We start from the raw sequence: 22,501 nt of genomic DNA on the forward strand, positions 1-22,501 counted from the left end.
TCCGCCATTTTTGGCGCGATTTTGGTGCTTCTGAAAATTATTTCTTGCTGGCGTGGTGTAAGGAGGCGATTCTTTGAAAAGGTGGTTTTTTTGTGGTTTGAAAATGGAATAACTTTGGAACTACTTAACCAATTTTAACAAATGACCCCTCATTTTTCTCACAAAGGTAAGGACTTTCAAATAAAATTAGTTTGGTTTTCAAAATTTGAGGGGAAAATTTTGGCCTGACCACCCTAACACTGGTCCACGCAATATAAGTCCAGTGTCAGTCCGGTGCTGCATACAGGAAATTTTGGACGCCGGACATTTATGAAACAAAAAATTTAAGCAACACCGGACGCACTGGACTGGTAATGTGGTTGTGTTTTGATTGTCCGGTGGAAAAAGATATCCTTCTCCGACACCAGACATCCGACTTCCTTAAGTCAGGTGTAGCCAGGCGTACCCAATCGATAACATCGATTGTCGATTTAATCGATGTCAATCGATAAAAGTCGTTCGTAATCGATGATCGATCGATTACTAATCGATGGCCAATCGATAGGAACGTAAATCTTTATTATCGATTGGTATCGATTTTCATCGATTAAATTCGATTATTATCGATTAGCCATCGATTGAATTCGATTGTTATCGATTAAGATCGATTGCGATCGATTGTGCTAATTTTCTGTATTTATGATCGCTACTCTGTGTACCAGAAATATAGTTTCTCACGATAATATCGTAGCGTCCTTTAAGGGAAGAACTTTTCGCGGAATTTAATTTCGCGGTTTTTCGGCAAATCGGGTGAATTGCCTTCGCACCAAATTTCTGAGCAATCGGAACAACAAAACCAACGGCGCAAGTTTTTTTTGTCCTTGCGGTACCGTGGTTTTTCTAATTTAACGCGTAGTCTAATTTAACGCGTACCCTGTTTTTGGCGAAAAATCGTAATTAATCTTACCATAGGACGGGGTGAATCGGATAGAATTGGAAGGTTTTGGGCAAATTACCTCTTCCCGACGAGACCTACCACCTAATTATACCGCAGAACTTGACGAGTGGGGTCTAATTCGCGAGTTTAGAAAATTTCATTTTCAAAAGTCAAAAGTTTCTTCTACGAGGAACAATCTTCAATCGAATACAAGAAAATCGAGTCACTCGTTTCAGGGTGAAGTGGATAGAATTTGACGGGGCGCCATTCGGAACATAAACAAACACTCTCTATATTTTGTGGTGGAGCAATACCACTTTTCAAAAATTACGTTTTGCCGAAGTTATAATTTGAATTCATGCAATTCTCACAAAGTAATTAGTCATTAGATGGAGCGTCATAAAAATGTAATACCTAAGGGAGATATATTTGGGTAGTACGTTTAGTATCATTGATAATAAAATTTTGATTAGTGTGCGCTATGAAAAGTGTTGGTTGAATGCACGATAGAAAGTGCAATGTAAGAAAATGAAACGTCTCTGAAAGGTCTGACTACATTAGCCAAATCCAAGTTTGTTTTTTTATCTAACGCTTGCGTTTCGTTCCAGAGAAAATGAAAAGGGAGAAGTAAATAAATGATTAAAAAAGAAGAGCATTAGAGAAACTGGACAACTTACGAAAATATCAAATTTTAATCGAAGCATCGATCGATAGAGTCATCAAACACATATTATATGGTCGTTATTTTCTGCGGTTACGATAGAAAGCATTGAATCTAAAAGCATTGAATTATCACACCCAGCAGGTGCGTATTTCTTTTTTACCTAAGAAGAGTCTAGCACACCCACACCCACACCCCTGTTTCACAGGCCATGTTAGGTTAATAGAAATTGCGCTCGAAAAAAACCCAGTGTTCATATCCCGTTGTTTACGGACATTTTAAATGAACACTGTTTTGACGTTTAGCGTCCATTGAATACCCCTGTCTCAAGTATCATTCGACCGCTACAAATGCCCCGTGAAAAGCTAACCTTTTCTACTTTCGCAGTGATACTGGGTGTGATAGCTGAGTCAATAAAAAGAATAGAGAAATTAATCCGATCATCGTATATTTTTGTTTTCTCCTTATTTCAGGTACTGAGCAATCTCAGATACTTCAGAGACGGGAGAAGATTATCAATAACGCTCTGGTTGGCTCTAAAATTTGTTGACAAAATGATAAGAGAAAACGTACGATACACCCCTGTTTCAGTGACCCGGTCAAGGATCCGTCCCGATGAAAAAAATTACCTAATACTGACACGTTCACTGCCAAGCCACTTTAAGAATTTTGACCTCATTGAATTTCATCGAAAGTTTGACTTTCAAAGGCTTCAGCCGCCTTGGTTCTGCTTTAAGTGCCTACAAATTGCCTACCGATCGACGCAGAATTTGAGGATGATTCCAGAAATGCAAAAACGAAGCAAAAAAAAGTATTTTCTTTAAAGGTTATGGCCCTTTAGAATACTGTCGGTATTTCGACACCTATACTACAACTAGAAAAAAAATTAATGAATTCTAGGAATAATGCTTAATAAAAATGAATTTTCCCGTACTCCGGCGAGAATTAAGTGATTACAAATACAGACTCGGTGTGTGTGGATTTTTACTTGTTTCATAACTTCTCCGATGGTCGATTTCAAATTTTCACTGAGTTACTGAGACAGGGGTATTATGGTGGCACTTAAAGAATTCAGAACCATCGTGGACTCGCCATGAACACAAAGACAGGATACAGTAATAATTCTATATGGTATTCAATGCTCAGATACATAGTATACTCGTAGTTGGCAGCAAACTTCCTAAGCTCTTATTTGGAAAATATGTACCTTTTAATTCTTTTCTTAGCGAAAGAAAATACTTTATAACATTGTCTCTCTCAGTAGTAGAGGGCATTTTGTAAAATCGCTCGACTGTTCTGTTAGAAGCACTTGTTATACATTTTTGGAAAGCTAAGGGGTAGGGGAATCGAAATTACTATGTTTCCAATTTTCTTTCGGACACTTTGGTGTGATTTTCGGACAATATGACGGTCTCAGGTGAAAATCATAGGGATAAAAATTAATGAAAATTTTAGATCGAGAAAACGGAGACCTGTTGTATATTTTTGGAAAGCTCTCAAAAAATTAGGATTAGAGATATATTGCAAGTATAGGTGATTTCAGTACCTAACTCGAGATATTGAGCTTCCAAAAGCGCAAAAACTGGACAAAATAGCTGTTTCTGGCTGAAAAAACACGGTTTTCAAGGGTTAATATCTCGAGTTAGGTACAGAAATCACCTATACTTGCAATATATCTATAATCTTATTTTTTGAGAGCTTTTCAAAAATATACAACAGGTCTCTGTTTTCTCGAGCTAAAGTTTTCATTAATTTTTAACCCTATGATTTTTGCCTGAGACCGTCATATTTGTCCGAAAATCACACCCAAGTGTCCGAAAAAAAATTGGAAACATATTAATTTCGATTCCCCCACCCCTTAGTTTTCCAAAAATGTATAACAAGTGCTTCTAACAAAACAGTCAAGCGATTCCAAAAAATCGAACAAAATTCCCCCTACTACAGTGCCCGGTGAGAACTTTTATACCCTTTGGAAAAATGAAGGATAAAAAAACAGTAAGGAATAAAGAAAATAAAAATTTCTCGGGTTCTTAAATATCTGGGGCATATTTTCTCACCGGACCGATTATTTATTGCCAATTGTTCCACTAGGAAGGGGCTCCACCGTGTCATACTTTCTTGCCTCTTTTAGTTTACCAATTTCCGCTTGCAGAAATATTTGCACCCCTGTCTCAGAGATGATTTAAGCCAGGGGATGTGAGACCTCCGAGAGAATGAACAGCATATGAACGAACGGGAAATTATGTCTTGTTTCATACTGTACCCTGTCTCATTATCAAGCCTTTAGAAATATTCCCTTTCGTCAAAGACATTTCCTAGGAAGGACGAGAGACCGCGGCGTCCGTTACTTTAATAAATGTTCTTATCTTGTTGTAAAGTGTTTGTAGCCTTACCCTTCCACTATTTTCTTCTGGAAAATAATACATAACATATAAACTCCTAAATTATCACTATACAAAATATACAAAGACATTGTATTCACATGAACAATGAGTGACTATTAACATTTGAACATTTATTCCTAGCTACTCTGAACACTAACAAGCCTCTTGGGATAGTGTGGCAGTAATTAAAAATGACATGATGACGGCATTTGATATTTTTTAATTATTCAATAATTAACTCCTTTCCATTTCTCGGTTCCGTATCACTTAACAACGCCTTCAACTTGGGGCGCAAAAGGGCGATTCGCGTTTTAACGTGAACAATTTTCCGCCCTAACTCTAGAATGAAAATACGAAGAGTAGACATTGTTTTTCGTTTAGTGAACCAAAGATTGTATACAACTGGCTTTCGTAGAACACAATGCCAAAGGAATCTCCAATCACGGTCGCTTCATTATTTCTTATTCGGCATTTCAAAAAGGGTCTGAAAATCAGAAGGTTTTCTTCTTCAATTTCCGAAGAACATGTTCCAAATCTTCGAAGCCATATTTTTCCGATAGCTTGATCGATCAGTGAACGGGATCTGAAAACAGAATGGAAAAAGACATCGTCAGTGAAGTATGAGAGGCGATTAAACAAATTATCCGATTCACCCGTCCTACTGTACTCTTATTATTAACGCGTAGCCAAAATTTTGCATAATTAATGTCAATCTAATTATTACGTGTGATCAAGCCTTGGACAAGAAAAATTAGACAGGAAAGTTTTATTTTTGATAAACTTCTTTCTTTCAAAAACACAAATTAAAGGGATCTTTGTCATCCTCCTCTGGCTCCTCCAAATCAGCTAATGCTTGTTAATACATTATACGATCTATATGTACGATACGATCTATATATCGATATATGTAATATATATTACACAAGCCTTTAAGTAACGCGTACACTTAAAACACTTGAATATCGTAATTAATTGTTCTCTAGTTTTTCACGCGTAGCGTCGAAGATAATTTTTTATTGCCACGCGTTAAATTAAAAAAACCACGGTAAGGTTGCGTTTTTAGCGAATATAAAGAAATCGATATTAATCGATAACAATCGAAAGCAATCAGCGATTAATCGATATCAATCGAATCCAATCGATAAGAACGTAAAGTCTTAGTATCGATTGGCTATCGATTGTTTATCGATTAGTTATCGATCACTATCGATTATTATCGATTAAAATCGATTAATATCGATTGATTTCCCGTATCGATTTCATCGATTGGGTACGCCTGGGTGTAGAGCTGGTTCTTATTAAAAAAGTGTATTACACATTTTCTAAATCTCGCATCACCATCTGACCATGTAGCCTGGGTATCCAGACTCAAAATTTCAGAAAAAACTCTTACCTCAACACAGTTTCAAAAATTTTAGAGTCTGGTGCAACTAAAAAAGTCTGATATCAGCCATTTCGTTTACAAAATGAACCATTTTCATTTGTTTATCTTTTTTTTTGCAATGTCAGCTTTTTCCAAAGTTATAGGGCGCGCATCGCGGGAAATTAAAAGGTATAAAATACTGACTCGAGTAAGACTTTATGTTTGTGATAGTTGTTATAAAATTTGACCTTCCATAAAGTTTTAAGAGCTTTTGAAGCATTTTTATTACAAAATAAAATGATTAAAGCTATATTAGCAAAACTACTTGTATGACACGGGTTTCGAATTAAATCTGGCGCGAGAGAAAAAATCAAGTAAATAAAAGGAGCGATAAGGGGAAATGCCTTATAAAAGGTTGATAGATTTCCTTTCTTCTATCTTGAAAGCCAGGTGTTCATTCAAAAGATGTTTTTCTATTTTAAATTCAATAAAAGAAATATAATTAAACGATTGACTTTTTATTTTAATGTTTTTTGTTTTCATAATGACCCATAAACATAATAAAGTCTGTCAAAATGGAAAAATGAGCTAAAATACACGGCCAATTTTGAATTTTCGTTCTGTTTACTTGATATTTTTCGTGCAAATTTACATGGGATCAAAGCTAAAGCTAAGCAAAAATTTATTTCGAAACCCGTGTATTGATAGTCTGAATCGCAGACCTCTACAAAAACCCCAGGTAGTATATAAGGAGCACGAATCCGTTAGTGGATGCCAGCAGCCTAGTGTATTGAATACTATACATGGTCGGGAAGTCCCAGCTCCGAGGTTGAGATTTTTTTTATTTTGGTCACGTGATCGTTTCGTATGTGCAGATTTCGGCGGGAAACGAGTTTTCTACTTCGGACTGAGCAGAAAATAAAAACAAACTTCATTCTATCCTTGGAGATAAATCAAACAAGATGGCTGAACACTTTGAAACTGCTGAGATAGTCGAAACTGACTTTGAATTTGAATTTGAATCGATCACGTGACCAAAATAAAAAAAATCCAACCTCGAGTTCCGAACCAAGCCGACTTCCTGACCATGTATATTTATCAGGGGGGGGTCAGGGTCAGAATTCGCCGGAAATTCGGCCGTCGAAATAGTTCCTCGGTCGGCGGAATAGTCGTCCGGCCGGCGGAAATGCTATCCGGCCGGCGGAAAATTGGCCGTCGGAATAGTCATCCGGCCGGTGGAATAGTCGTCCAGCCGCCGAAATAGTCATCCGGCCCGCGGAAAATTGGCCGTCGGAAAAGTTATCCGGTCCGCAGAAAGTGAGGTCGAGTTATTTTTTTCGAGTTATTATTACCAGATTGTTGATAAGGTTATTGTAATCAAGCTAAAAATTACGAAAAAGGACGCAACAACTCGGTTTTTCATAACTCAAAAAAAAATAACTCGAAAAAAATAACTCGACCTCAATTTCCGCGGACCGAATAACTTTTCCAACGGCCAATTTTCCGCCGGCCGGATGACTTTTTCGGCGGCCGGATAACTGTTTCGACGGCTGGATGACTATTCCGACGGCCAATTTTCCGCCGGCTGGATAACATTTCCGCCGGCCGGACGACTATTACGCCGACCGAGGGACTATTTTGACGGCCGAATTTCTGGCGAATTCTGACCCGGATCCCCCCTGATATATATTTCTAGTGACTATGGTTACAGTGATAGTAAAGGCGGGAAAATATGGCGTTATGGCGGTAAACGGGAAAAAATCAGCGGAAGAGTTTCGTAGAAACTGGCAACTGGCAACTCTTTTCGGCAAAAATACCCGTCTGCGAATTTTCTTCGGCTTTGGGCTTTTTTCTTAGATAGTGATTCGTCTCAGACTATAACATAGTCTAACTAACTTTATTCGAGCGCTAATTTATTCAGTCAGGGATAACTTCAAATTAGCCTATCATCTCGGAATATCACCTATTTAGTCTAGAATAAGCAAATTAGCCCACTTCATCATATAGGCTAATTAGCTCATAATGAAGAAAAATTTGATTTTTGAGCCAAATACTAATACTTTGGCGTCCATCAGTAGTGTAAATAAAGCCTGGGATACACGGGCACGAGGTTGCGATGAAGTTAGTGCCGGACTTGAATGTCAAAACCACTGACACATGGGTGTAATCTAGTAATCTAGTCTAGACGCATCATCGCGCTACGCATTTCATTCAAAAAAGGCCATTCTATATGGTCAGGGCCTGCGCTTAAATTGCATCTGTTCAGAACAATCTTTTTTGACCTAAGATACGACCAGCTAGAACTGTGGCTAAAAAAAACGAGGATATGTTAACAAAGTAGTCCGTCAAGAAATTCTAAAGGCTACAGAGAACCGAAAAAGTGAGATGATTTGCTCTTTAGAGAGCAGAACAATAACAAAGCTTGTGTACATAAGCTGGTTTTTCAATCTAACTTATCATCCCGGGGGGAGGGCACTCATATGATCTAGCCTACGTCACGTGTTGCGCTTAAGGGTGGGGGTTTTTCAGCATTTAACTGACAAGAATATTTTTCTCAGTTTTTCTTTAAAACAGAAAATTTCCCAAGCTTTTTTTCACGCAGATTTACAGGTGAGAAACAGTGCACTATAAGGGTTGGGTAAATCAAGGGAAAATACATTTTCAGCCAAATTAAACTGCACTGTATGGGTACGATTTTGAAAAGCAGATTTTGCGTGGCACATACCGTCGTTTTGAAATCGCGTGCCCCCCCCCGAGCTTATCACCCTGCATTTTTCCAGTTGGGTTGAAGTTTTTATAACATTCTCACATAATTGGTTATTCAAAACAATAGAGATGACGCGTTCTTTAGAAAAATATAATAAAAGTTTTTGTTTGAATAGTTAACGACCAATCCAATGAAAAAAATTCTTGTAAAATGTTCAACTTGACCCCATTTTTCAACATTATAAGATCACGGCGAATAAAGAACATCACAAGGTGTTTTCTGACGTGCCTATTAAGGACCTTTAGCATCTAGGACGGCAACTTTGAAAAAGTACGGCAGGATTGAACAAAAAAGAAAACCCTTAGGGATTGATATCTGGATCGAAGCTAGATTCTATTCTTTTCGTATCAATTTTTTCTTGAAAAATAGAGAATCTTAATAGGGTAATTAATGGACGTTTTCAAATCTCAAGACGACTTGAAAATAATTTTTTAACGTCGTCTTTTGGAGGAAGACGGTAAAGGAAGAGTACAATAGTTTTTTATGAATCCCTGGAGAATTATATCTTCATTTTTTGCAAAAACTAGAGGAATGAACAGGGTGTCCGGAAAAAAAGTATCGAGTTCGAACATGATTCTGAGTAGAAGGTTGTTGCGTGTGTTTAACAAAATGTATACCAGCACAATGATTGTTTTTAAAAAAGTTATTCTGATTAAATAAAAAGAATTCACTTTCTTTACAATTTTCATGACGTTAAGATTATTGAGAATTGTTTTTGGCACTGCAGGGAGCCTAAAGCGACCGAGGATGGCATTCATAGCTTCACACCTAAGGATAGTTGGACAAATAGCTCACATTTTCGTGCACTTGTCTGTCACTCTTCTTATACCGGTTAAATGGTTAACTGGTTAAATGGTTAACCGGTTAAATGGTAGCCCGGTATTAAGTTTGTCTTTTTCTTATCCCTAGAGAATTACTGAATATAGGAAATTCCCTTTTTGGGAAATTCGCTTTTTTATATCACAAGTAAGTTATTAAGCACTCCGCGTATAGGTTAAACAAACGTGTACATTAGTAAAATAACACATGAAAGCAATATCCTTAAGGCTATTGGGGACACGGGAACTTTCTTTCACGTTGGTGTAATGCAACATGCTGGCTCCATCCCACCAACACAAGCAAAAAGTGTATGTCCCATGGTTTCTTTTTTTGTTTCATGGGACAAAAAGTCAGGGAAATACCTTATCGGCCCTTTTTACGCCGGTACCAGAGGAATGTAAAGAGATGGAAAAACAGCTTCTTGAAAACAATGGAAAAACGGCTCGTCATATACCAGGTCTCTTGCCCTTAAGGGAGTTTATGTCGAGTAAATAGGTTTCTTTTGTTGTCGCTATAAAAAATCTGCATAATTAGCGTGTTGTGACAAAATTCTTTTGTTTCCAGCCTGATTATGCGCAAATTTTTATGGCTTATATTTTGGGTACACCTCACCTATACGAAAAGGTACCAATATCTTCTTGCTCAGAATTTCCTAGGGATTCTACTGATATAACTGCATCATGACCGCACTATTATATTGAAAGCTAGAGCTCAAAAAAATCATAACTTCATCTTGATTTTACTCAATTTCTGACAGTTTTACAATAGATTCAATTTAGTATCATTTCGTTAAGAGTTGCTATACATCGGTAAGAAATTGCTCCTTATGGTTAAAAATTGTACTAGTAATCGGCGAAAAAGGAAAAAACTAATTTTCATCTTTATCGTCAAATCATGTAGAAACCGTCTGATTTGTATAGCGAGCCGTCTTTTCTGGACTTATCAAAGTTTTTACAATATAATTTTTGATAGAAGTGATTGTTGAACTTTGAGTAATCAGAAAAGCTGTTTACATTCGTCTGCAAAAACTGACCTTCTAACTCGACCCAAACTCTCTAAACCAAAGAAGGCAGGAGGTCAATCTGAAGCATGTCAGAGTACACGCTGCTTGATATGTCCTTCTATCACTAAAACAAAATTTTTAGGAGCTCAATAACAATCGGAGGAGTACGAAATTAGGTGTCATCATTTGAACTGTGATTCTGAACATGCTATTAACCTAGTGACATGGAAATCATGTCAAAAATGATATGTAGGCAGTACCGCAGTATCGTAAAACATATACACGTTTTTTTTTTATAAGGAACCTTAACTTTGCTCTGAGCCTGGAGTTCCTTATTTTTACAGAGAATTTCAGTCTCAAAGTTCTTTATCGAGTTCCTTACTACATAGGAAATTTTGAACTTTTTGCCCCTTGAAAGATCAAAATTTGGTCAAATTAGTCCCAATAAGGTACATTATTTTCAAAACCAATTATTCTCAGCCTGAGCAGTTCCTTAACAATTCCTTATTTTTTGAACCATTTTCAGCCTCGAGTTCCTTATAAACGTGTTCCTTATAAAAAAAAACGTGTAAACAGGTTTAACAACTTTAACAAGATTTTGTTTCCGGAAATGCAGTTCAGGTGAGACAGCGCCTCAAATGTCATTTCACTCTCACTTTTGTCAGGATGGTCATAATGATATGGTCGACTGGGGTATTACACTAATCGATCAGTCCCAGAATGAACAGAGTCTTCGTGTACGTGAAGACTGTAATGCGAGCTTGGTGGCTCTGATGTATTTTTAGTAAATTTTCAATAAAACCAAAAAAAATTCTCAGTCCCTAGCCACAGCGTCTCATTTCACAGTCTTCTGTTTCCATGGTTTCAGTGTCACTTCAGTGTTTTGCGTTCATTAGCTTCTGTTTTCAATTAATTCTTTACGCACCTTACTTTTATGGTCAGGTGCGTGCGTTGTCATTATTTTTCTGTTGTTTCATGTAATCTTTTGTTCATTTTTTGTCAGTTTTTGAGACACTTTTTTGAAGGAGCTCACTTGTTCCTTACTAAGAGAGATGTGAGGTTCAAAGTAAAAAGATAATTTTTTAGAGTCATGGAATTCAAATTTTTTACTTTGATTTTTCAATCGTCATTTTTGTAATTTTTTGGCACTCAATACACAGCTATCATTCACTGGCTACCTGGTAGGTTTCCTTCTCGTTTCTCACTCGTTCATTCTTTCGTGTTTTTCACCAGCCATCTGGGCTCAGGCATCGTGTCTCCCTAGGTTAAGATTAGGTTATGAAATTTTTGAAATGAATGTTTTTTTTACATTTTTACGGAGAAACTTCAAGCCAATTTTCCTTTCACCATTAAATGATTTTTCGTAGTACTTTTTTTTGCAGTTCCTCATCAAAGAGCACTTATCCAATTCCCAAAAGAGACTTTAAGCTTTCCTCCGAGATTCAAACTCAGCAAGTTAATTCCTAATGACATGTCGTTATGACGTTTTATATTGTGGGAATAATGCAAAAATATGCTATTTATAAGAAATTGAATATTGACACCAGAAATTTTCAAACTTCAACCTTAAAAAAACCACCGTGCCACCACGTGCCACTAAAAGATTTTCATACCACAGTGGAGCTATGAGACTTACGTCTAACATATGCCAATCTCAGCTCTTCTCGGAGAAATATTGGAAAGATATTCCCAATTCAAAATTTGGTGTCATTATAAGCATTTTGTTTGATTTTGCTCCTCTGATGATTTTGTTCTCACACCAGATTGCATAAATGTATTCGTTTGGTAGTCTAGCATTTATTTTCAAACTTACGAATAGAAAAAGTTAGAAAACTTTTTAGAAATAAGAGTATTAATCATTTTTCAAAATCAGAGTCCTTCGAGCCGCCATGACAGTTGTCCTTTGCGGACAAAGCCTGTACATCGATTGTTTTCTGAAACAATGGAAATACAATACTTCGCTCTCCACCGTTTCATTCGATGTTTATCCAGAGTCTCTATAATAAATCCATGGTCAATCTTACAGTATGTGACATTCGTCGAGGGGCAAATCACTAAAATAAATCTCGTACACAATTTTATAAATCAAAAAAGGTCAAAAATAAATCATAAACAAGACGACTTGAAGTCGAAAATTTCGCCTACAATTTGAATTGCATGAGAAAAACAAGAGATAGAGATTGAAGATAATCCGAAATCTACTTTACATCGAGCCTTGATGAAATAATTTTATAAGAACAAACGAGGCTTAAAATCGCTAAAAAAATAAGACCGATTTAAGAAGAGTTGTTGTTTAATTTTTAAGAACTCTTTTAAAGTATATGCTTATAAAAGATAAATATGCTCATATTGCACGCCATCCCTTGTTTATTTTGTAAGAACTAATTACCGAAAGGTATGTTACCGTCTATCAAGAGTTATTGATTTGATTCTTATAAAGTATATACTTATAAGAAAAATAAATATGCTCATATTGTGCGCCATCCCTTGCATACTTTATTGATTTGATTCTTATAAAGTATATGCTTATAAGAAAAATAAATATGCTCATATTGTGCGCCATCCCTTGCTTACTTTGTAAGAACTAATTACCGAAAGGTATATCACCATCTATCAAGAGTTATTGATTTGATTCTTATAAAGTAAATGCTTATAAGAAAAATAAATATGCTCATATTGTGCGCCATTTCCTGTTTACTTTGTAAAAACTAATTACCGAAAGGTATATCACCGTCTATCAAGAGTTATTGGTTTGATTCTTATAAAGTATACGCTTATAAAGAAAATAAATATGCTCATATTATGCACCGTCCCTTGCTTACTTTGTAAGAACTAATAACTGAAAGGTATATCACCGTCTATCAAGAGTTATTGATTTGATTCTTATAAAGTATATGCTTATAAGAAAAATAAAAATGCTCATATTATGCACCGTCTCTTGTTTACTTTGTAAGAACTGATAACCGAAAGGTATATCACCGTCTATCAAGAGTTATTGATTTGATTCTTATAAAGTATACGCTTATAAAAAAAATAAATATGCTCATATTGTGCGCCATCCCTTGCATACTTTGTAAGCACTAATAACCGAAAGGTATATCACCGTCTATCAAGAGTTATTGATTTGATTCTTATAAAGTATATGCTTATAAGAAAAATAAATATGCTCATATTGTGCGCCATCCCTTGCTTACTTTGTAAGAACTAATTACCGAAAGGTATATCACCATCTATCAAGAGTTATTGATTTGATTCTTATAAAGTAAATGCTTATAAGAAAAATAAATATGCTCATATTGTGCGCCATTCCCTGTTTACTTTGTAAAAACTAATTACCGAAAGGTATATCACCGTCTATCAAGAGTTATTGGTTTGATTCTTATAAAGTATACGCTTATAAAAAAAATAAATATGCTCATATTATGCACCGTCCCTTGTTTACTTTGTAAGAACTAATAACCGAAAGGTATATCACCGTCTATCAAGAGTCATTGATTTGATTCTTATAAAGTATACGCTTATAAAAAAAATAAATATGCTCATATTGTGCACCGTCCCTTGTTTACTTTGTAAGAACTAATAACCGAAAGGTATATCACCGTCTATCAAGAGTTATTGATTTGATTCTTATAAAGTATACGCTTATAAAAAAAATAAATATGCTCATATTGTGCACCGTCCCTTGTTTACTTTGTAAGAACTAATAACTGAAAGGTATATCACCATCTATCAAGAGTTATTGATTTGATTCTTATAAAGTATACGCTTATAAAAAAAATAAATATGCTCATATTATGCACCGTCCCTTGTTTACTTTGTAAGAACTAATAACCGAAAGGTATATCACCGTCTATCAAGAGTTATTGATTTGATTCTTATAAAGTATACGCTTATAAAAAAAATAAATATGCTCATATTGTGCACCGTCCCTTGTTTACTTTGTAATAACTAATAACCGAAAGGTATATCACCATCTACCAAGAGTTATTAATTTGATTCTTATAAAGTGTATGCTTATAAGAAAAATAAATATGCCCATATTATGTGCCATCCCTTGTTTACCTTGTAAGAACTAATTACCGAAGGGTATATCACCGTCTATCAAGAGTTGTTGATTTGATTCTTATTAAGTATATGCTAATAAGAAAAATAAATATAATCATATTGTGCCCCATCCCTTACTTACTTTGTAAGAACTAATAACGGAAAGGTATATCACCATCTATCAAGAGTTATTGATTTGATTCTTATAAAGTATATGCTTATAAGAAAAAAAGATATGTTCATATTGTGCGCCATCCCTTGTTTACTTTGTAAGAACTAATTACCGAAAGGTATATCACAGTCTATCAAGAGTTGTTGATTTGATTCTTATAAAGTATATGCTTATAAGAAAAATAAATATGCTCATATTGTGTGTCATCCCTTGTTTACTTTGTAAAAACTAATTACCGAAAGATATATCACAGTCTATCAAGAGTTGTTGATTTGATTCTTATAAAGTATATGCTTATAAGGAAATAAAGAAAAAGTCTAAACTGTGAAGCTAAAGGACACAAAGATATATGACGTAATCCAAAGAAAACCCGCGAAAATCGTCCGTGGTTATACGAGCGTGTAATTTGTAAATTAAACTTAGTGAGTTCATCCACCGTATCAAGTACTTTCGTTTTCTAATTTTTTTTCCGACGACACCGCCGCGAAAGACGATTGTAATACTTTCGCTAGGCGAAATTAATAAATAAAAAATGTTTCGAAAAAAATTGACTTTTCAACTTTTTTTAATTTTTTGACAATGATTTTGATTATCAGTTCGTTATAATTTGAAAAAAAATTTCAATAAAATTACTCCTATTCATAAATTAGAGATAAATCCAAAATAATTCAAAAATAAATCATAAATAAATCATAAATAAAAAATAAATCAGAAATTAATCAGAAATAAATCAGAAATAAATCATAAATCTCGTACACCATTTTTCGAGTGATTTGTTCCTCGAGATTCGTCATTTTTTGCAATTTTTTGAGATTAAAATTTGTCAATTTTTCTCAATTTTTGGATGATCAACCTTTGTCACTTTTTTCAATTCTTTCTCAGACTAAAATTTGTAATTTTTCTTAATTTGTTTTGAGACTAAAACATTGTATTTTTTTCTTCATTCAGTTTGAACATGTCATAAAAGTTTCCAAACGCGTCAGTCTCTGTGCCCTGCCCAACAAAGACTTCTAAATAAACAAACTCCGTACATTTGATTTGAAGCCCCCGGGGGTTGAGTACTTAGGTAAAATGGGTGTCGGGTATATGCGAGCCATAAGGGTCCCTTTTCACATCCTCGAAAGTCACTCAAAGGAGTACAAAAACAATTAAAAAGAAAATTGAATCTCTATAAGGAATCTGTGACTTTCCAAAATTTGGACAAAATTTGAGCTCTAAGGGTTCCCGAAAATGCCAATTTTTCCTTTCTTTAAGGGTTGATTTTCAATTTTTGGCTCGGACATACCCGTCACCTTGCAAACTTAGTACCCCCGGGCTTTGAGAAACTTCAGGGCTTGAATGAGGGGGAAGTGATGATTGATTAAGGCTAGATTTTTTTACCCTTTCTTTATGTTTAGTTCTTTTTGTCAAGCGGGAATTTAACTTTTGAGAAAAGAACTGCTTTACTTTCGTTTATTATAATTGTACATTGCACCACCGTCATCTTAACGCCTTTTTAACTTTTATTTTTATTCTCCAGATGAACTTTTCATACTTTCCACCCCACGATAGCTAGATGGTGGGGTAAACGGTTTTCCAAAAAAGTCGAAAAGGGTGGGGTTTAGAGAGTTTCTAGATTTAGGGTGGGGTTGGTGGCAAAGGGTGGGGGTTGTTTTCGGGGTATCAACCCCGTAGAAAAGTATGCTTTTTAATTGTCAATACACAATAGACCTATAATTTTTTCCCTTGTGTATATAGAGATAGAATATATATACCTTGTCAAATCATGGAGGTATAAAGAAACAGGAGAAGTATGCTATTGTAACCAAGCTCGCCCTACGATTAAAAAAGTTACGAGCTATGTATGCTCGTAATCTCATATATCGTGCATTTTTAATGAGCTCTTTTGACCATTGGTGAAATCTTATTGGCTCATCGAAGCTTTAAAAATTTGTTGAGACGAGATTCGTTGTTTCTGACATCAGTGTAAGAAAATATTTGGACTAAAAAAAGACCTGTAAACTTGGCAATCCCTCGTCAAATAATAAGATTTTTCGACCAATGTTTTCTTTAAGGTGAACTCTATTGCTTGATACTTTCATCCAAAATTCTCCAGCGACTTTATGTCTACAAATTGAGTCTGAAATTGTGTGTGCTTATAAAGAACTTTTCATTTTCTGGCTTGAGAAAATATCTTTTCAAAACAAAATTAAACGGATAATGAAATGGAACATAAACTTGTGTCGTGGACGAAGTTTTATTTAATTTTCGTATATTAAAAGGCTAGAATCTTCAATACTGATAATTAGAATGTTCAGAGCAAACTTGAGTTCTACTAAAAAGTTTTATTTCATCGGGTGGGCTTAGAATATCTTTTGATACATTTTATAAAAGAAATCAAAAGACTTTAACGACTAATTACCGACACATCCAACTCCCGTTTTTTATGGTCAAATGGTCTTTATGCTTTTCTATGGTCAAATGAATCCATTTCTATGTTGAAAAATATTCATGAAAGAGAGATTATGTGTTTTTACTGACGAAGTTATTATTTCTATACTCTCACTAGCCTGGATATCCAAGCTCAAAATTTTAGAAAAAATAAGTTTTAGCTACCTCAGCCAGACAAAGTTCTAAAATTATAGAGCTTGGTTCACCTAGAAATCAGGTGAACCCCTGTTGACAGATTTCCCTGCATGAATCCCATGGCTGCAAATAAATATATTCACATAATGACATGCATAATTTTAAGATGGTACCCCAACAGTGATAAAATATAGACAGTGTGGTGGAAAGTCTTTTAGACAGAAAGTTTGGAGAAAAAAAATTATCAAAACAAAACTTCCAACCCAAAACAGCACTACAAAATTGGCAAACAGAAAAGAAGAATTGAAGCAAAACAAGCTAGATGCTGAATGGACCTACCTGATGATGAAAGTTAGATAGTAATAAGGAGAAAAATAAAAACAGTCAATCGGAAAATATAGCGGTTAGCGAAAATGCATTAAATGTCATTATTGATTGTTTATGGGGGGAGAGGGAAGGGGAGTAGGGAAACTCCCTGTTCACCCCCTAACGCAGAACTGATTCAAAAGATGGCGGCTAAAACAAATGGATCATCGGGGCCCTCCCAACTCGACTCGAGCATGTGGCATCGATTGTTGCTTTCAAAAGGTTTTGGTGACCGCTCATACGATCTGGCGAAAGCTATCGCCAAAATGGCCATCACGATGTGCACCGAAAAATTTGATAAAGAGAATGGCCGTGACATGGAGGCTTTTCTTTCGTGCACTCTTGTACCACTCAACAAGAATCCAGGTGTACGTCCCATTGGCATCGGGGAAGTACTTAGAAGGATTGTTGGAAAATCAATAACAACAATTTCAAAGAAAGACATACAAGATGCTGCTGGAAATCACCAACTATGCGCAGGACAACTAGGAGGTTGCAAGACCGCTGCGCATGCAATGGCTGATATCTACAACGACGTTAAACTGAAGCTGTTCTTCTGGTGGGTGCAAGCAACGCGTTCAATAGCATTAATCGTTCCGTCATGATCCAGAACATAAAGATAATTTGTCCACATCTAGCATTGTATGTTGAAAACTGCTATCGCCATGAAATTCGATTTGTAATTGGTGGTGTCGAGCTGAAATCCACTGAAGGTACCACACAAGTTGATCCCATTGCAATGCTTTTATACGGCCAAAGTTTGTTACCACTAACAACTCATCTCAAGAAGAAATCAACTAGAATCAAACAAGTAGCATATGCAGATTATCTTACAGGAGCTGGCAAGATTGATGCCCTGAAAGCTTGGTATCGGATATTACCCGAAATCTTCCAAGTCGTGGTTGATAGTCAAACCAGAATATGAAGAGTATACTAGAAGTGTCTTCGCAACAACGTCTATCAAAGTGACTGTCAAAGGACGAAAACATCTCGGAACTCTGATCGGGAATGCAGCTTTGCAAGGAATGCAAGGATTATATCGAAACCAAAGTTGCAGAATGGGTCAAAGAGCTTACCCTTTTGGTGACGATAGCATGTTCACAACCACAAGCTGCTGTGTCATTCGTAGTTGGATATCGCCAAAAATTCAACTACATATTCCGTACGGTCAAAGACCTCGACGAATCAGGATACCACTCAAAAGCGTCATCAGATTCCACTTGATTCCCGCCTTCTGCGATGGAAGACAATGTAATGATACTGAACGTCGCTTGATGGCTTTACCAACTAAATTCGGGGGACTTGGTATCATAAATGTAATAGAAGAAACGAAATTCCAACATGAAACCAGTCTAAATGCGACAGCCGAATTACAAAATCGTGTCGTCAAACAATCTGAATGAGCCCGTTGATTACAAAAGTTCAATGTCGATAATCAAAACGAGGAAGAACCAACGACTGAAGGACTATGAAAAAACTCTTCGCGAAATTGAGCCTTCTGCTCTGCCATCCATCGAACGCAAAGCACTGGAAATAGCTCAATGCCCGGGTGCTTCATCGTGGCTGACAACTCTTCCTTTGAGGGAAGAAAATTTCATACTGAACAAGCAAGAATTCTTCGATGCGATTTTCATGCGGTACGGTTGGCAGATGAGGAGACTACCGGTCAAATGTGCATGTCAAGCATCCTTCTCCATCAAACATGCACTTTCTTGTCACCTCGGTGGTTACGTCATTCATCGTCACAACAACATCCGTGATGCGTTGGCGATGATGTTCAAAGAAGTTGCACACGATGTGAAAATTGAACCTGCATTATTGGAACTGACAAGAACTGACAGTGCTGACTTAAAAAAATCAGCTATTTGTGGTAATGAGGCAAGGGCCCATCTACTGGTGGAACTTCCCGCGAATGTTCGATATTTTTAAATAGACTTTCTGAAAAAATCTCAGAGAAGCAAAATTGCATGAAGAGTGTCGTGATCACCGGGATTCGACGCAAGATTTCCTTCATCTTGATCCAATCAGTTGTTGCTTGTCTGAGAGGTGAACGTGCGAGTCACACATTTACCCTGGGACCAAGTAGCACTGAAAGATCAAAAGCTGAACGAAGTCTTGTCGTCTTTCCATGAGTGAGGTTGTGAGGTGTGATATTCGACAAATATTTGCGAAGCGAGTAATTTATGAGCGAAGCAGTTTTGCTATATTGCGCACGTACCTTTAACTTCTATCCCAAGCGAAAATTTGCTATAAAATTTGCTATATAAATCACATCTTCAAACCGATGATTTTATCAAAATGACCTTGAATGTTTTGGCTTAAAGCCACGAAAACTTTCTCGGTTTGGTAGCTAGGACTGCGAAAATGCCGTTTTAAAATGGTGTACCCTAGCAGTGAACAGCAAAAAAATTACCGGAAGCCGAAACACGGACTTAGACTTGCTGTTAAAAGTCGAGGGATGATGAACACCCTTTCTGTCACCGTCTGTCAATCAATGAGAGGTTTTTGCAAGTCGCGCGGGCGGAAGGAGTGCTCTTTTAGTGAACGAAACTTACCTTGCAAAATCAAGTGGATATCCTATGACAAAGAAGTACGGAGGTAATCAAATTTGTCGAATTGTCAAGAATTAAATCAAAACTGCCCAAGAACCAACAAACCGTCTTTGTACATTTTTGTTTTTGTTTTATTTTTATGTTTTGATGATTTCGACAGACGATTCGTGGTTTGAATAAAAATGTTCGATCATTCGACGAATATCGTTCCATTTTATTAAGGCACCATTTACACTAGAATAACTAGAACTAGAAGGAAAAAAAGAGCGATGCGCGGGTGGCGGCGGGTGTTGTGCCGCCGTGGATTATGTGGTGTGTTTGGCATTAGGGCTCTTACGACCCTGTCTCTATAGCGGCTTTATTAGAGGGATTTTTAGAGTGTCTCTTATTTTGCTAGCAACTTGCAAATTGAGGTGGAGTCTGGATCGCTTCGCAACCCTTATACAATACGGCTAGTTTCATTTCTATTTTTATTTATTTATTTAAAGACAATTTAAATCCGTGCTGGGACTGGCTCCGGTAATAGTATATAGCTAATTTGTTCAAATCTACGCCAAAGAAACTTTCCCGTGGAAAAAAATGGTATTATATTGCCCATTGGTCCGCTCCTCCTTTAGAGCTTTAGCGTGGGCGGCCGCCAATACGCCATCGGAATATCTATAACAAACGACGCTACAAAGCGCTTTCTCTGCGTTCAAATCTTGGAATCGAATAATGCACTACTTTGGCTACCATTTTCCAAATTTTAAGGTTGATTGATCTCTGCCTCAGAGGAACACTCAAATGGGGACTGTGACCTAATCTTGATTTTGTAATTCGCGACCTGATTGGTTAATCAGGATATATGAGGAAGTTTGATTGGTCTCCTATTTTGGGGTTTTCACTGAGAGATTTCTACATCAAAAAAATTCTTGAGAGACGTTGAAATTGAAGGGGCTGGAAGTTGAACGTAGACGAAACTGGACAAGATATAAACTTATCGTTTTATATCCTGAAATCCTTCGAAAAATAATGTCTTCTGCACAGATTATGATATTCGATATGGATCTACAGATTGATAAGAAGAAATTTCTGCAAGGAGAAAGCTCAGTTCCAACTGCTCCACCACCAAGTCCAAATTCGAGTAACCGTAGAAAATTTGCAAATCCAACAGTACTTCCTATGTCTAGACTTATTGGGTGTTGTGAAGAACTTGTATCGAAACAAACTTTAGACTCTACAAACCTATATAAAAGCAAGCCAGTATCAATGAAAAGAAAGACGAGCGATAGTGATGGTTTTTCTTCCTGTTCTACATCATCTTCAGCAGGAACTTCACCTGGAGCTACATCAGACTATTCTTGCTCTTTTGGCAAACGTAGTAGATCTTCTTTTGAAGTTGGAAGTAATTCTTTTAAAAGATTGGACTTTTCAATGAGTGAACTATCAGCAGCCATTAATGCTAGCCAATCTAATGATGCGGCAATGGAATTTTGAATGGTAGTTGTTTAACATCGCAGATTTAAATTTTAAAAGAGGTTTTATATTTTTTGGAGCTTTGCACAATTCTTTTCTCTTTTAATGACTAGGATGAAAGTTCGAGACTAAAGCCTTGATTTTCTCAAGTAAACTTTGAAACTCGTTTCTGAGAAAAGTTTCCAGGGTGGTAGATTACTTTATCGCTGTATTGCTTTGGTTCTTTGATTTAAAGTCTAAATACCTTTGTCAATGGGCTATTCCATTTTTAAACCATACAGGGGTATTAACGAACTTTTCCAGGGGGTCTGAGCCTTGATTTTCCAAGGGGTTTTTGTTCATTTTTCAGATTTTCCAAGGGGGATATTAAAGGTTTCCAGGGGGTTCTCTCCTCCTAAACTGACATCAATAGTTATTTTCCGGGCCGTTTTTCACTAAATTTCACTTTCCAGGGGTGTCGACCCCTAATTTCCAGGGGATGGTTTGTTATCCAAAATTTCCAGAGGGGTTAGTGAAAAAAGTTCGTCAATACCCCTGTATAGACAATTTTTTTTTTGGAATAGCCCAATGGGCATTTGTTGATAAACTCCAATGTGAGAGAGTATGTTCAGATTGAGAATGAGCTTCATTTGCCCTTTTAAATTTAAGTACGGGAAATTCTACATGGAAAAAAATTAAGGTTTGGGAAAGAAGTGGGTGAAATATTGATTTCAAGATTTCGCAATGGCTATAGGCTATAGCCCTGTAGATAAACCTTTCATTGTCAGAACTAGAACAATACAATTTAAAAGTTGTCAATTCATCTCATTCTCATGAAAAATGTAAATACTGAATTTTTCTACATTCACAAACACTGTTTTTTTTCATAATTGAAGAATAGGGTGTAGCTTTATTAAAATAGGTTATATTTGAGATTTTAATAAATATTATATTTATGCTTATAGTTATTCAGTTGCTGCTTCATATAACAAGCAAGTGCCTGGTGCTTTTTAAAATACAAATGATTGCGCATATTGCCAAAGCATGTTGACTATAAAAAATCTTGCAGTCTATCTACTGTCAAAGACCATGAAAGACCCTGTTTGGGGTGATATCTTTTCTTTTTCTGCAAAAGATTTCCTAAAACTTATGCTGAGAGCTTTGCAACCAGACCAATAATTAAGCATTGCATCTTGAAAAGAAAGTGTTTTTTCTTTATTTTATTTTTGTAAATAATGAATTATCTAGTTAGAAACCTGTTAAAATATGATAAGCAGGAAGAATCTTAACAATATTATTATATTTTTCAGAGATTTTACGTATTTTAAATCACGTTTAAAAGCTATTTGAATCTTAAATTTTAAAGTTTTCTATTAGATTAAGCTTTAGCCATAGCTAGCCCTTGATAGGAACTATATGTAAATATGTACTGAATTTCCACTTAGTTTAATTTAT

General features: G+C 36.1%; 1 long non-coding RNA gene across 1 annotated transcript; it reads left to right on the plus strand.

Moving 5' to 3' along the window:
• Positions 1-1,352: 1,352 nt before the first annotated feature.
• Positions 1,353-2,830, plus strand: LOC136800039 (uncharacterized). The gene is made up of 2 exons (XR_010845663.1): positions 1,353-1,721; positions 2,051-2,830. It is a non-coding gene; the product is annotated as an uncharacterized lncRNA (long non-coding RNA).
• The last annotated feature ends 19,671 nt before the right edge of the window (positions 2,831-22,501 follow it).

This window comes from Clytia hemisphaerica, unplaced genomic scaffold, assembly GCF_902728285.1.
Source record: "Clytia hemisphaerica strain Z4C2 unplaced genomic scaffold, Clytia hemisphaerica genome assembly, whole genome shotgun sequence".
Taxonomy (NCBI): domain Eukaryota; kingdom Metazoa; phylum Cnidaria; class Hydrozoa; order Leptothecata; family Clytiidae; genus Clytia; species Clytia hemisphaerica.